This window comes from Osmerus eperlanus, chromosome 26 (assembly GCF_963692335.1).
Source record: "Osmerus eperlanus chromosome 26, fOsmEpe2.1, whole genome shotgun sequence".
NCBI classification, from domain to species: domain Eukaryota; kingdom Metazoa; phylum Chordata; class Actinopteri; order Osmeriformes; family Osmeridae; genus Osmerus; species Osmerus eperlanus.
The window spans coordinates 1,135,426-1,148,368 of record NC_085043.1 but is presented as its reverse complement, the minus strand read 5'-3'; positions in this window follow the sequence as shown (position 1 = coordinate 1,148,368).

The window sequence follows — 12,943 nt, the reverse complement described above, 5'->3', positions numbered from 1 at the left end:
AAATCTTGGATTCGGTGATTTCCAGTTGATTTGAGTCAGTGTGGCCTGTTTTAGGCTGAAATCTAAGTCAAAGTCCTGTAATGTGAACCAGTACAATGCCAAACAGTGTAAATGCATTGAAAACGGCTATTAAGGAGCTGAAAAGCACTTTAAAGCAATACACGAATGAAAGTCTCAAAACTTGGAATCTAATGGCTAAATCTTGTCAAGTAGCATGGATTCGGTGATTTCCAGTTGATTTGAGTCAGTGTGGCCTGTTTTAGGCTGAAATCTAAGTCAAAGTCATGTAATGTGAACCAGTACAATGCCAAACAGTGTAAATGCATTGAAAACGGCTATTAAGGAGCTGAAAAGCACTTTAAAGCAATACAAGAATGAAAGTCTCAAAACTCTGAATCTGATGGCTAAATCTTGGATTCGGTGATTTCCAGTTGATTTGAGTCAGTGTGGCCTTTTTTAGGCTGAAATCTAAGTCAAAGTCCTGTAATGTGAACCAGTACAATGCCAAACAGTGTAAATGCATTGAAAACGGCTATTAAGGAGCTGAAAAGCACTTTAAAGCAATACACGAATGAAAGTCTCAAAACTTGGAATCTAATGGCTAAATCTTGTCAAGTAGCATGGATTCGGTGATTTCCAGTTGATTTGAGTCAGTGTGGCCTGTTTTAGGCTGAAATCTAAGTCAAAGTCATGTAATGTGAACCAGTACAATGCCGAACAGTGTAAATGCATTGAAAACGGCTATTAAGGAGCTGAAAAGCACTTTAAAGCAATACAAGAATGAAAGTCTCAAAACTCTGAATCTGATGGCTAAATCTTGGATTCAGTGATTTCCAGTTGATTTGAGTCAGTGTGGCCTCTTTTAGGCTGAAATCTAAGTCAAAGTCCTGAAATGTGAACCAGTACAATGCCAAACAGTGTAAATGCATTGAAAACGGCTATTAAGGAGCTGAAAAGCACTTTAAAGCAATACAAGAATGAAAGTCTCAAAACTCAGAATCTGATGACTAAATCTTGGATTCAGTGATTTCCAGTTGATTTGAGTCAGTGTGGCCTGTTTTAGGCTGAAATCTAAGTCAAAGTCATGTAATGTGAACCAGTACAATGCCAAACAGTGTAAATGCATTGAAAACAGCTATTAAGGAGCTGAAAAGCACTTTAAAGCAATACACGAATGAAAGTCTCAAAACTTGGAATCTAATGGCTAAATCTTGTCAAGTAGCATGGATTCAGTGATTTCCAGTTGATTTGAGTCAGTGTGGCCTGTTTTAGGCTGAAATCTAAGTCAAAGTCCTGTAATGTGAACCAGTACAATGCCAAACAGTGTAAATGCATTGAAAACGGATATTAAGGAGCTGAAAAGTACTTTAAAGCAATACAAGAATGAAAGTCTCAAAACTCGGATTCTGATCGCTAAATCTTGGATTCGGTGATTTCCAGTTGATTTGAGTCAGTGTGGCATGTTTTAGGCTGAAATCTAAGTCAAAGTCCTGTAATGTGAACCAGTACAATGCCAAACAGTGTAAATGCATTGAAAACGGCTATTAAGGAGCTGAAAAGCACTTTAAAGCAATACAAGAATGAAAGTCTCAAAACTCTGAATCTGATGGCTAAATCTTGGATTCGGTGATTTCCAGTTGATTTGAGTCAGTGTGGCCTTTTTTAGGCTGAAATCTAAGTCAAAGTCCTGTAATGTGAACCAGTACAATGCCAAACAGTGTAAATGCATTGAAAACGGATATTAAGGAGCTGAAAAGCACTTTAAAGCAATACACGAATGAAAGTCTCAAAACTTGGAATCTGATGGCTAAATCTTGTCAAGTAGCATGGATTCGGTGATTTCCAGTTGATTTGAGTCAGTGTGGCCTGTTTTAGGCTGAAATCTAAGTCAAAGTCATGTAATGTGAACCAGTACAATGCCAAACAGTGTAAATGCATTGAAAACGGCTATTAAGGAGCTGAAAAGCACTTTAAAGTAATACAAGAATGAAAGTCTCAAAACTCGGAATCTGATGGCTAAATCTTGGATTCGGTTATTTACAGTTGATTTGAGTCAGTGTGGCCTGTTTTAGGCTGAAATCTAAGTCATAGTCCTGTAATGTGAACCAGTACAATGCCAAACAGTGTAAATGCATTGAAAACGGCTATTAAGGAGCTGAAAAGCACTTTAAAGCAATAAAAGAATGAAAGTCTCAAAACTTGGATTCTAATGGCTAAATCTTCTCAAGTAGCATGGATTCGGTGATTTCCGGTTGATTTGAGTCAGTGTGGCCTGTTTTAGGCTGAAATCTAAGTCAAAGTCCTGTAATGTGAACCAGTACAATGCCAAAGAGTGTAAATGCATTGATAACGGCTATTAAGGAGCTGAAAAGCACTTTAAAGCAATACAAGAATGAAAGTCTCAAAACTCTGAATCTGATGGCTAAATCTTGGATTCGGTGATTTCCAGTTGATTTTGAGTCAGTGTGGCCTGTTTTAGGCTGAAATCTAAGAAGGTCATGTAATGTGAACCAGTACAATGCCAAACAGTGTAAATGCATTGAAAACGGCTATTAAGGAGCTGAAAAGCACTTTAAAGCAATACAAGAATGAAAGTCTCAAAACTCGGAATCTGATGGCTAAATCTTGGATTCGGTGATTTCCAGTTGATTTTGAGTCAGTGTGGCCTGTTTTAGGATGAAATCTAAGAAGGTCATGTAATGTGAACCAGTACAATGCCAAACAGTGTAAATGCATTGAAAACGGAAATTAAGGAGCTGAAAAGCATTTTAAAGCAATAAAAGAATGAAAGTCTCAAAACTCAGAATCTAATGGCTAAATCTTGTCAAGTAGCATGGATTCTGTGATTTCCAGTTTATTTGAGTCAGTGTAGCCTGTTTTAGGCTGAAATCTAAGTCAAAGTCATGTAATGTGAACCAGTACAATGCCGAACAGTGTAAATGCATTGAAAACGGCTATTAAGTAGCTGAAAAGCACTTTAAAGCAATACAAGAATGAAAGTCTCAAAACTCTGAATCTGATGGCTAAATCTTGGATTCAGTGATTTCCAGTTGATTTGAGTCAGTGTGGCCTCTTTTAGGCTGAAATCTAAGTCAAAGTCCTGAAATGTGAACCAGTACAATGCCAAACAGTGTAAATGCATTGAAAACGGATATTAAGGAGCTGAAAAGTACTTTAAAGCAATACAAGAATGAAAGTCTCAAAACTCGGATTCTGATCGCTAAATCTTGGATTCGGTGATTTCCAGTTGATTTGAGTCAGTGTGGCATGTTTTAGGCTGAAATCTAAGTCAAAGTCCTGTAATGTGAACCAGTACAATGCCAAACAGTGTAAATGCATTGAAAACGGCTATTAAGGAGCTGAAAAGCACTTTAAAGCAATACAAGAATGAAAGTCTCAAAACTCTGAATCTGATGGCTAAATCTTGGATTCGGTGATTTCCAGTTGATTTGAGTCAGTGTGGCCTTTTTTAGGCTGAAATCTAAGTCAAAGTCCTGTAATGTGAACCAGTACAATGCCAAACAGTGTAAATGCATTGAAAACGGATATTAAGGAGCTGAAAAGCACTTTAAAGCAATACACGAATGAAAGTCTCAAAACTTGGAATCTGATGGCTAAATCTTGTCAAGTAGCATGGATTCGGTGATTTCCAGTTGATTTGAGTCAGTGTGGCCTGTTTTAGGCTGAAATCTAAGTCAAAGTCATGTAATGTGAACCAGTACAATGCCAAACAGTGTAAATGCATTGAAAACGGCTATTAAGGAGCTGAAAAGCACTTTAAAGCAATACAAGAATGAAAGTCTCAAAACTCGGAATCTGATGGCTAAATCTTGGATTCGGTTATTTACAGTTGATTTGAGTCAGTGTGGCCTGTTTTAGGCTGAAATCTAAGTCATAGTCCTGTAATGTGAACCAGTACAATGCCAAACAGTGTAAATGCATTGAAAACGGCTATTAAGGAGCTGAAAAGCACTTTAAAGCAATAAAAGAATGAAAGTCTCAAAACTTGGATTCTAATGGCTAAATCTTCTCAAGTAGCATGGATTCGGTGATTTCCGGTTGATTTGAGTCAGTGTGGCCTGTTTTAGGCTGAAATCTAAGTCAAAGTCCTGTAATGTGAACCAGTACAATGCCAAAGAGTGTAAATGCATTGATAACGGCTATTAAGGAGCTGAAAAGCACTTTAAAGCAATACAAGAATGAAAGTCTCAAAACTCTGAATCTGATGGCTAAATCTTGGATTCGGTGATTTCCAGTTGATTTTGAGTCAGTGTGGCCTGTTTTAGGCTGAAATCTAAGAAGGTCATGTAATGTGAACCAGTACAATGCCAAACAGTGTAAATGCATTGAAAACGGATATTAAGGAGCTGAAAAGCACTTTAAAGCAATACATGAATGAAAGTCTCAAAACTCAGAATATGATGGCTAAATCTTGGATTCGGTGATTTCCAGTTGATTTGAGTCAGTGTGGCCTGTTTTAGGCTGAAATCTAAGGCAAAGTCATGTAATGTGAACCAGTACAATGCCGAACAGTGTAAATGCATTGAAAACGGCTATTAAGGAGCTGAAAAGCACTTTAAAGCAATACAAGAATGAAAGTCTCAAAACTCGGAATCTGATGGCTAAATCTTGGATTCGGTGATTTCCAGTTGATTTTGAGTCAGTGTGGCCTGTTTTAGGATGAAATCTAAGAAGGTCATGTAATGTGAACCAGTACAATGCCAAACAGTGTAAATGCATTGAAAACGGAAATTAAGGAGCTGAAAAGCATTTTAAAGCAATAAAAGAATGAAAGTCTCAAAACTCAGAATCTAATGGCTAAATCTTGTCAAGTAGCATGGATTCTGTGATTTCCAGTTTATTTGAGTCAGTGTGGCCTGTTTTAGGCTGAAATCTAAGTCAAAGTCATGTAATGTGAACCAGTACAATGCCGAACAGTGTAAATGCATTGAAAACGGCTATTAAGGAGCTGAAAAGCACTTTAAAGCAATACAAGAATGAAAGTCTCAAAACTCTGAATCTGATGGCTAAATCTTGGATTCAGTGATTTCCAGTTGATTTGAGTCAGTGTGGCCTCTTTTAGGCTGAAATCTAAGTCAAAGTCCTGAAATGTGAACCAGTACAATGCCAAACAGTGTAAATGCATTGAAAACGGCTATTAAGGAGCTGAAAAGCACTTTAAAGCAATACAAGAATGAAAGTCTCAAAACTCAGAATATGATGGCTAAATCTTGGATTCGGTGATTTCCAGTTGATTTGAGTCAGTGTGGCCTGTTTTAGGCTGAAATCTAAGGCAAAGTCATGTAATGTGAACCAGTACAATGCCGAACAGTGTAAATGCATTGAAAACGGCTATTAAGGAGCTGAAAAGCACTTTAAAGCAATACAAGAATGAAAGTCTCAAAACTCGGAATCTGATGGCTAAATCTTGGATTCGGTGATTTCCAGTTGATTTTGAGTCAGTGTGGCCTGTTTTAGGATGAAATCTAAGAAGGTCATGTAATGTGAACCAGTACAATGCCAAACAGTGTAAATGCATTGAAAACGGAAATTAAGGAGCTGAAAAGCATTTTAAAGCAATAAAAGAATGAAAGTCTCAAAACTCAGAATCTAATGGCTAAATCTTGTCAAGTAGCATGGATTCTGTGATTTCCAGTTTATTTGAGTCAGTGTGGCCTGTTTTAGGCTGAAATCTAAGTCAAAGTCATGTAATGTGAACCAGTACAATGCCGAACAGTGTAAATGCATTGAAAACGGCTATTAAGGAGCTGAAAAGCACTTTAAAGCAATACAAGAATGAAAGTCTCAAAACTCTGAATCTGATGGCTAAATCTTGGATTCAGTGATTTCCAGTTGATTTGAGTCAGTGTGGCCTCTTTTAGGCTGAAATCTAAGTCAAAGTCCTGAAATGTGAACCAGTACAATGCCAAACAGTGTAAATGCATTGAAAACGGCTATTAAGGAGCTGAAAAGCACTTTAAAGCAATACAAGAATGAAAGTCTCAAAACTCAGAATCTGATGACTAAATCTTGGATTCAGTGATTTCCAGTTGATTTGAGTCAGTGTGGCCTGTTTTAGGCTGAAATCTAAGTCAAAGTCATGTAATGTGAACCAGTACAATGCCAAACAGTGTAAATGCATTGAAAACAGCTATTAAGGAGCTGAAAAGCACTTTAAAGCAATACACGAATGAAAGTCTCAAAACTTGGAATCTAATGGCTAAATCTTGTCAAGTAGCATGGATTCAGTGATTTCCAGTTGATTTGAGTCAGTGTGGCCTGTTTTAGGCTGAAATCTAAGTCAAAGTCCTGTAATGTGAACCAGTACAATGCCAAACAGTGTAAATGCATTGAAAACGGATATTAAGGAGCTGAAAAGTACTTTAAAGCAATACAAGAATGAAAGTCTCAAAACTCGGATTCTGATCGCTAAATCTTGGATTCGGTGATTTCCAGTTGATTTGAGTCAGTGTGGCATGTTTTAGGCTGAAATCTAAGTCAAAGTCCTGTAATGTGAACCAGTACAATGCCAAACAGTGTAAATGCATTGAAAACGGCTATTAAGGAGCTGAAAAGCACTTTAAAGCAATACAAGAATGAAAGTCTCAAAACTCTGAATCTGATGGCTAAATCTTGGATTCGGTGATTTCCAGTTGATTTGAGTCAGTGTGGCCTTTTTTAGGCTGAAATCTAAGTCAAAGTCCTGTAATGTGAACCAGTACAATGCCAAACAGTGTAAATGCATTGAAAACGGATATTAAGGAGCTGAAAAGCACTTTAAAGCAATACACGAATGAAAGTCTCAAAACTTGGAATCTGATGGCTAAATCTTGTCAAGTAGCATGGATTCGGTGATTTCCAGTTGATTTGAGTCAGTGTGGCCTGTTTTAGGCTGAAATCTAAGTCAAAGTCATGTAATGTGAACCAGTACAATGCCAAACAGTGTAAATGCATTGAAAACGGCTATTAAGGAGCTGAAAAGCACTTTAAAGCAATACAAGAATGAAAGTCTCAAAACTCGGAATCTGATGGCTAAATCTTGGATTCGGTTATTTACAGTTGATATGAGTCAGTGTGGCCTGTTTTAGGCTGAAATCTAAGTCATAGTCCTGTAATGTGAACCAGTACAATGCCAAACAGTGTAAATGCATTGAAAACGGCTATTAAGGAGCTGAAAAGCACTTTAAAGCAATAAAAGAATGAAAGTCTCAAAACTCGGATTCTAATGGCTAAATCTTCTCAAGTAGCATGGATTCGGTGATTTCCGGTTGATTTGAGTCAGTGTGGCCTGTTTTAGGCTGAAATCTAAGTCAAAGTCCTGTAATGTGAACCAGTACAATGCCAAACAGTGTAAATGCATTGAAAACGGCTATTAAGGAGCTGAAAAGCACTTTAAAGCAATAAAAGAATGAAAGTCTCAAAACTCGGAATCTAATGGCTAAATCTTGTCAAGTAGCATGGATTCGGTGATTTCCGGTTGATTTGAGTCAGTGTGGCCTGTTTTTGGCTGAAATCTAAGTCAAAGTCCTGTAATGTGAACCAGTACAATGCCAAACAGTGTAAATGCATTGAAAACGGCTATTAAGGAGCTGAAAAGCCCTTTAAAGCAATACAAGAATGAAAGTCTCAAAACTCGGAATCTGATGGCTAAATCTTGGATTCGGTGATTTCCAGTTGATTTGAGTCAGTGTGGCCTGTTTTTGGCTGAAATCTAAGTCAAAGTCCTGTAATGTGAACCAGTACAATGCCAAACAGTGTAAATGCATTGAAAACGGCTATTAAGGAGCTGAAAAGCACTTTAAAGCAATACAAGAATGAAAGTCTCAAAACTCGGAATCTGATGGCTAAATCTTGGATTCGGTGATTTCCAGTTGATTTGAGTCAGTGTGGCCTGTTTTAGGCTGAAATCTAAGTCAAAGTCCTGTAATGTGAACCATTACAATGCCAAACAGTGTAAATGCATTGATAACGGCTATTAAGGAGCTGAAAAGCACTTTAAAGCAATACAAGAATGAAAGTCTCAAAACTCGGAATCTGATGGCTAAATCTTGGATTCGGTGATTTCCAGTTGATTTGAGTCAGTGTGGCCTGTTTTAGGCTGAAATCTAAGTCAAAGTCCTGTAATGTGAACCAGTACAATGCCAAACAGTGTAAATGCATTGAAAACGGCTATTAAGGAGCTGAAAAGCACTTTAAAGCAATACACGAATGAAAGTCTCAAAACTTGGAATCTAATGGCTAAATCTTGTCAAGTAGCATGGATTCGGTGATTTCCAGTTGATTTGAGTCAGTGTGGCCTGTTTTAGGCTGAAATCTAAGTCAAAGTCCTGTAATGTGAACCAGTACAATGCCAAACAGTGTAAATGCATTGAAAACGGATATTAAGGAGCTGAAAAGAACTTTAAAGCAAAACAAGAATGAAAGTCTCAAAACTCGGATTCTGATCGCTAAATCTTGGATTCGGTGATTTCCAGTTGATTTGAGTCAGTGTGGCATGTTTTAGGCTGAAATCTAAGTCAAAGTCCTGTAATGTGAACCAGTACAATGCCAAACAGTGTAAATGCATTGAAAACGGCTATTAAGGAGTTGAAAAGCACTTTAAAGCAATACAAGAATGAAAGTCTCAAAACTCTGAATCTGATGGCTAAATCTTGGATTCGGTGATTTCCAGTTGATTTGAGTCAGTGTGGACTTTTTTAGGCTGAAATCTAAGTCAAAGTCCTGTAATGTGAACCAGTACAATGCCAAACAGTGTAAATGCATTGAAAACGGCTATTAAGGAGCTGAAAAGCACTTTAAAGCAATAAAAGAATGAAAGTCTCAAAACTTGGAATCTAATGGCTAAATCTTGTCAAGTAGCATGGATTCGGTGATTTCCAGTTGATTTGAGTCAGTGTGGCCTGTTTTAGGCTGAAATCTAAGTCAAAGTCCTGTAATGTGAACCAGTACAATGCCAAACAGTGTAAATGCATTGAAAACGGCTATTAAGGAGCTGAAAAGCACTTTAAAGCAATACACGAATGAAAGTCTCAAAACTTGGAATCTAATGGCTAAATCTTGTCAAGTAGCATGGATTCGGTGATTTCCAGTTGATTTGAGTCAGTGTGGCCTGTTTTAGGCTGAAATCTAAGTCAAAGTCCTGTAATGTGAACCAGTACAATGCCAAACAGTGTAAATGCATTGAAAACGGATATTAAGGAGCTGAAAAGAACTTTAAAGCAAAACAAGAATGAAAGTCTCAAAACTCGGATTCTGATCGCTAAATCTTGGATTCGGTGATTTCCAGTTGATTTGAGTCAGTGTGGCATGTTTTAGGCTGAAATCTAAGTCAAAGTCCTGTAATGTGAACCAGTACAATGCCAAACAGTGTAAATGCATTGAAAACGGCTATTAAGGAGCTGAAAAGCACTTTAAAGCAATACAAGAATGAAAGTCTCAAAACTCTGAATCTGATGGCTAAATCTTGGATTCGGTGATTTCCAGTTGATTTGAGTCAGTGTGGACTTTTTTAGGCTGAAATCTAAGTCAAAGTCCTGTAATGTGAACCAGTACAATGCCAAACAGTGTAAATGCATTGAAAACGGCTATTAAGGAGCTGAAAAGCACTTTAAAGCAATAAAAGAATGAAAGTCTCAAATATCGGATTCTAATGGCTAAATCTTCTCAAGTAGCATGGATTCGGTGATTTCCGGTTGATTTGAGTCAGTGTGGCCTGTTTTAGGCTGAAATCTAAGTCAAAGTCCTGTAATGTGAACCAGTACAATGCCAAACAGTGTAAATGCATTGAAAACGGCTATTAAGGAGCTGAAAAGCACTTTAAAGCAATACACGAATGAAAGTCTCAAAACTTGGAATCTAATGGCTAAATCTTGTCAAGTAGCATGGATTCGGTGATTTCCAGTTGATTTGAGTCAGTGTGGCCTGTTTTAGGCTGAAATCTAAGTCAAAGTCCTGTAATGTGAACCAGTACAATGCCAAACAGTGTAAATGCATTGAAAACGGCTATTAAGGAGCTGAAAAGCACTTTAAAGCAATACAAGAATGAAAGTCTCAAAACTCGGAATCTGATGGCTAAATCTTGGATTCGGTGATTTCCAGTTGATTTGAGTCAGTGTGGCCTGTTTTAGGCTGAAATCTAAGTCAAAGTCCTGTAATGTGAACCAGTACAATGCCAAACAGTGTAAATGCATTGATAACGGCTATTAAGGAGCTGAAAAGCACTTTAAAGCAATACAAGAATGAAAGTCTCAAAACTCGGAATCTGATGGCTAAATCTTGGATTCGGTGATTTCCAGTTGATTTTGAGTCAGTGTGGCCTGTTTTAGGATGAAATCTAAGAAGGTCATGTAATGTGAACCAGTACAATGCCAAACAGTGTAAATGCATTGAAAACGGAAATTAAGGAGCTGAAAAGCATTTTAAAGCAATAAAAGAATGAAAGTCTCAAAACTCAGAATCTAATGGCTAAATCTTGTCAAGTAGCATGGATTCTGTGATTTCCAGTTTATTTGAGTCAGTGTGGCCTGTTTTAGGCTGAAATCTAAGTCAAAGTCATGTAATGTGAACCAGTACAATGCCGAACAGTGTAAATGCATTGAAAACGGCTATTAAGGAGCTGAAAAGCACTTTAAAGCAATACAAGAATGAAAGTCTCAAAACTCTGAATCTGATGGCTAAATCTTGGATTCAGTGATTTCCAGTTGATTTGAGTCAGTGTGGCCTCTTTTAGGCTGAAATCTAAGTCAAAGTCCTGAAATGTGAACCAGTACAATGCCAAACAGTGTAAATGCATTGAAAACGGCTATTAAGGAGCTGAAAAGCACTTTAAAGCAATACAAGAATGAAAGTCTCAAAACTCAGAATCTGATGACTAAATCTTGGATTCAGTGATTTCCAGTTGATTTGAGTCAGTGTGGCCTGTTTTAGGCTGAAATCTAAGTCAAAGTCATGTAATGTGAACCAGTACAATGCCAAACAGTGTAAATGCATTGAAAACAGCTATTAAGGAGCTGAAAAGCACTTTAAAGCAATACACGAATGAAAGTCTCAAAACTTGGAATCTAATGGCTAAATCTTGTCAAGTAGCATGGATTCAGTGATTTCCAGTTGATTTGAGTCAGTGTGGCCTGTTTTAGGCTGAAATCTAAGTCAAAGTCCTGTAATGTGAACCAGTACAATGCCAAACAGTGTAAATGCATTGAAAACGGATATTAAGGAGCTAAGAAGTACTTTAAAGCAATACAAGAATGAAAGTCTCAAAACTCGGATTCTGATCGCTAAATCTTGGATTCGGTGATTTCCAGTTGATTTGAGTCAGTGTGGCATGTTTTAGGCTGAAATCTAAGTCAAAGTCCTGTAATGTGAACCAGTACAATGCCAAACAGTGTAAATGCATTGAAAACGGCTATTAAGGAGCTGAAAAGCACTTTAAAGCAATACAAGAATGAAAGTCTCAAAACTCTGATCTGATGGCTAAATCTTGGATTCGGTGATTTCCAGTTGATTTGAGTCAGTGTGGCCTTTTTTAGGCTGAAATCTAAGTCAAAGTCCTGTAATGTGAACCAGTACAATGCCAAACAGTGTAAATGCATTGAAAACGGATATTAAGGAGCTGAAAAGCACTTTAAAGCAATACACGAATGAAAGTCTCAAAACTTGGAATCTGATGGCTAAATCTTGTCAAGTAGCATGGATTCGGTGATTTCCAGTTGATTTGAGTCAGTGTGGCCTGTTTTAGGCTGAAATCTAAGTCAAAGTCATGTAATGTGAACCAGTACAATGCCAAACAGTGTAAATGCATTGAAAACGGCTATTAAGGAGCTGAAAAGCACTTTAAAGCAATACAAGAATGAAAGTCTCAAACTCGGAATCTGATGGCTAAATCTTGGATTCGGTTATTTACAGTTGATTTGAGTCAGTGTGGCCTGTTTTAGGCTGAAATCTAAGTCATAGTCCTGTAATGTGAACCAGTACAATGCCAAACAGTGTAAATGCATTGAAAACGGCTATTAAGGAGCTGAAAAGCACTTTAAAGCAATAAAAGAATGAAAGTCTCAAAACTCGGATTCTAATGGCTAAATCTTCTCAAGTAGCATGGATTCGTTGATTTCCGGTTGATTTGAGTCAGTGTGGCCTGTTTTAGGCTGAAATCTAAGTCAAAGTCCTGTAATGTGAACCAGTACAATGCCAAACAGTGTAAATGCATTGAAAAACGGCTATTAAGGAGCTGAAAAGCACTTTAAAGCAATAAAAGAATGAAAGTCTCAAAACTCGGTCTAATGGCTAAATCTTGTCAAGTAGCATGGATTCGGTGATTTCCGGTTGATTTGAGTCAGTGTGGCCTGTTTTTGGCTGAAATCTAAGTCAAAGTCCTGTAATGTGAACCAGTACAATGCCAAACAGTGTAAATGCATTGAAAACGGCTATTAAGGAGCTGAAAAGCCCTTTAAAGCAATACAAGAATGAAAGTCTCAAAACTCGGAATCTGATGGCTAAATCTTGGATTCGGTGATTTCCAGTTGATTTGAGTCAGTGTGGCCTGTTTTTGGCTGAAATCTAAGTCAAAGTCCTGTAATGTGAACCAGTACAATGCCAAACAGTGTAAATGCATTGAAAACGGCTATTAAGGAGCTGAAAAGCACTTTAAAGCAATACAAGAATGAAAGTCTCAAAACTCGGAATCTGATGGCTAAATCTTGGATTCGGTGATTTCCAGTTGATTTGAGTCAGTGTGGCCTGTTTTAGGCTGAAATCTAAGTCAAAGTCCTGTAATGTGAACCATTACAATGCCAAACAGTGTAAATGCATTGATAACGGCTATTAAGGAGCTGAAAAGCACTTTAAAGCAATACAAGAATGAAAGTCTCAAAACTCGGAATCTGATGGCTAAATCTTGGATTCGGTGATTTCCAGTTGATTTGAGTCAGTGTGGCCTGTTTTAGGC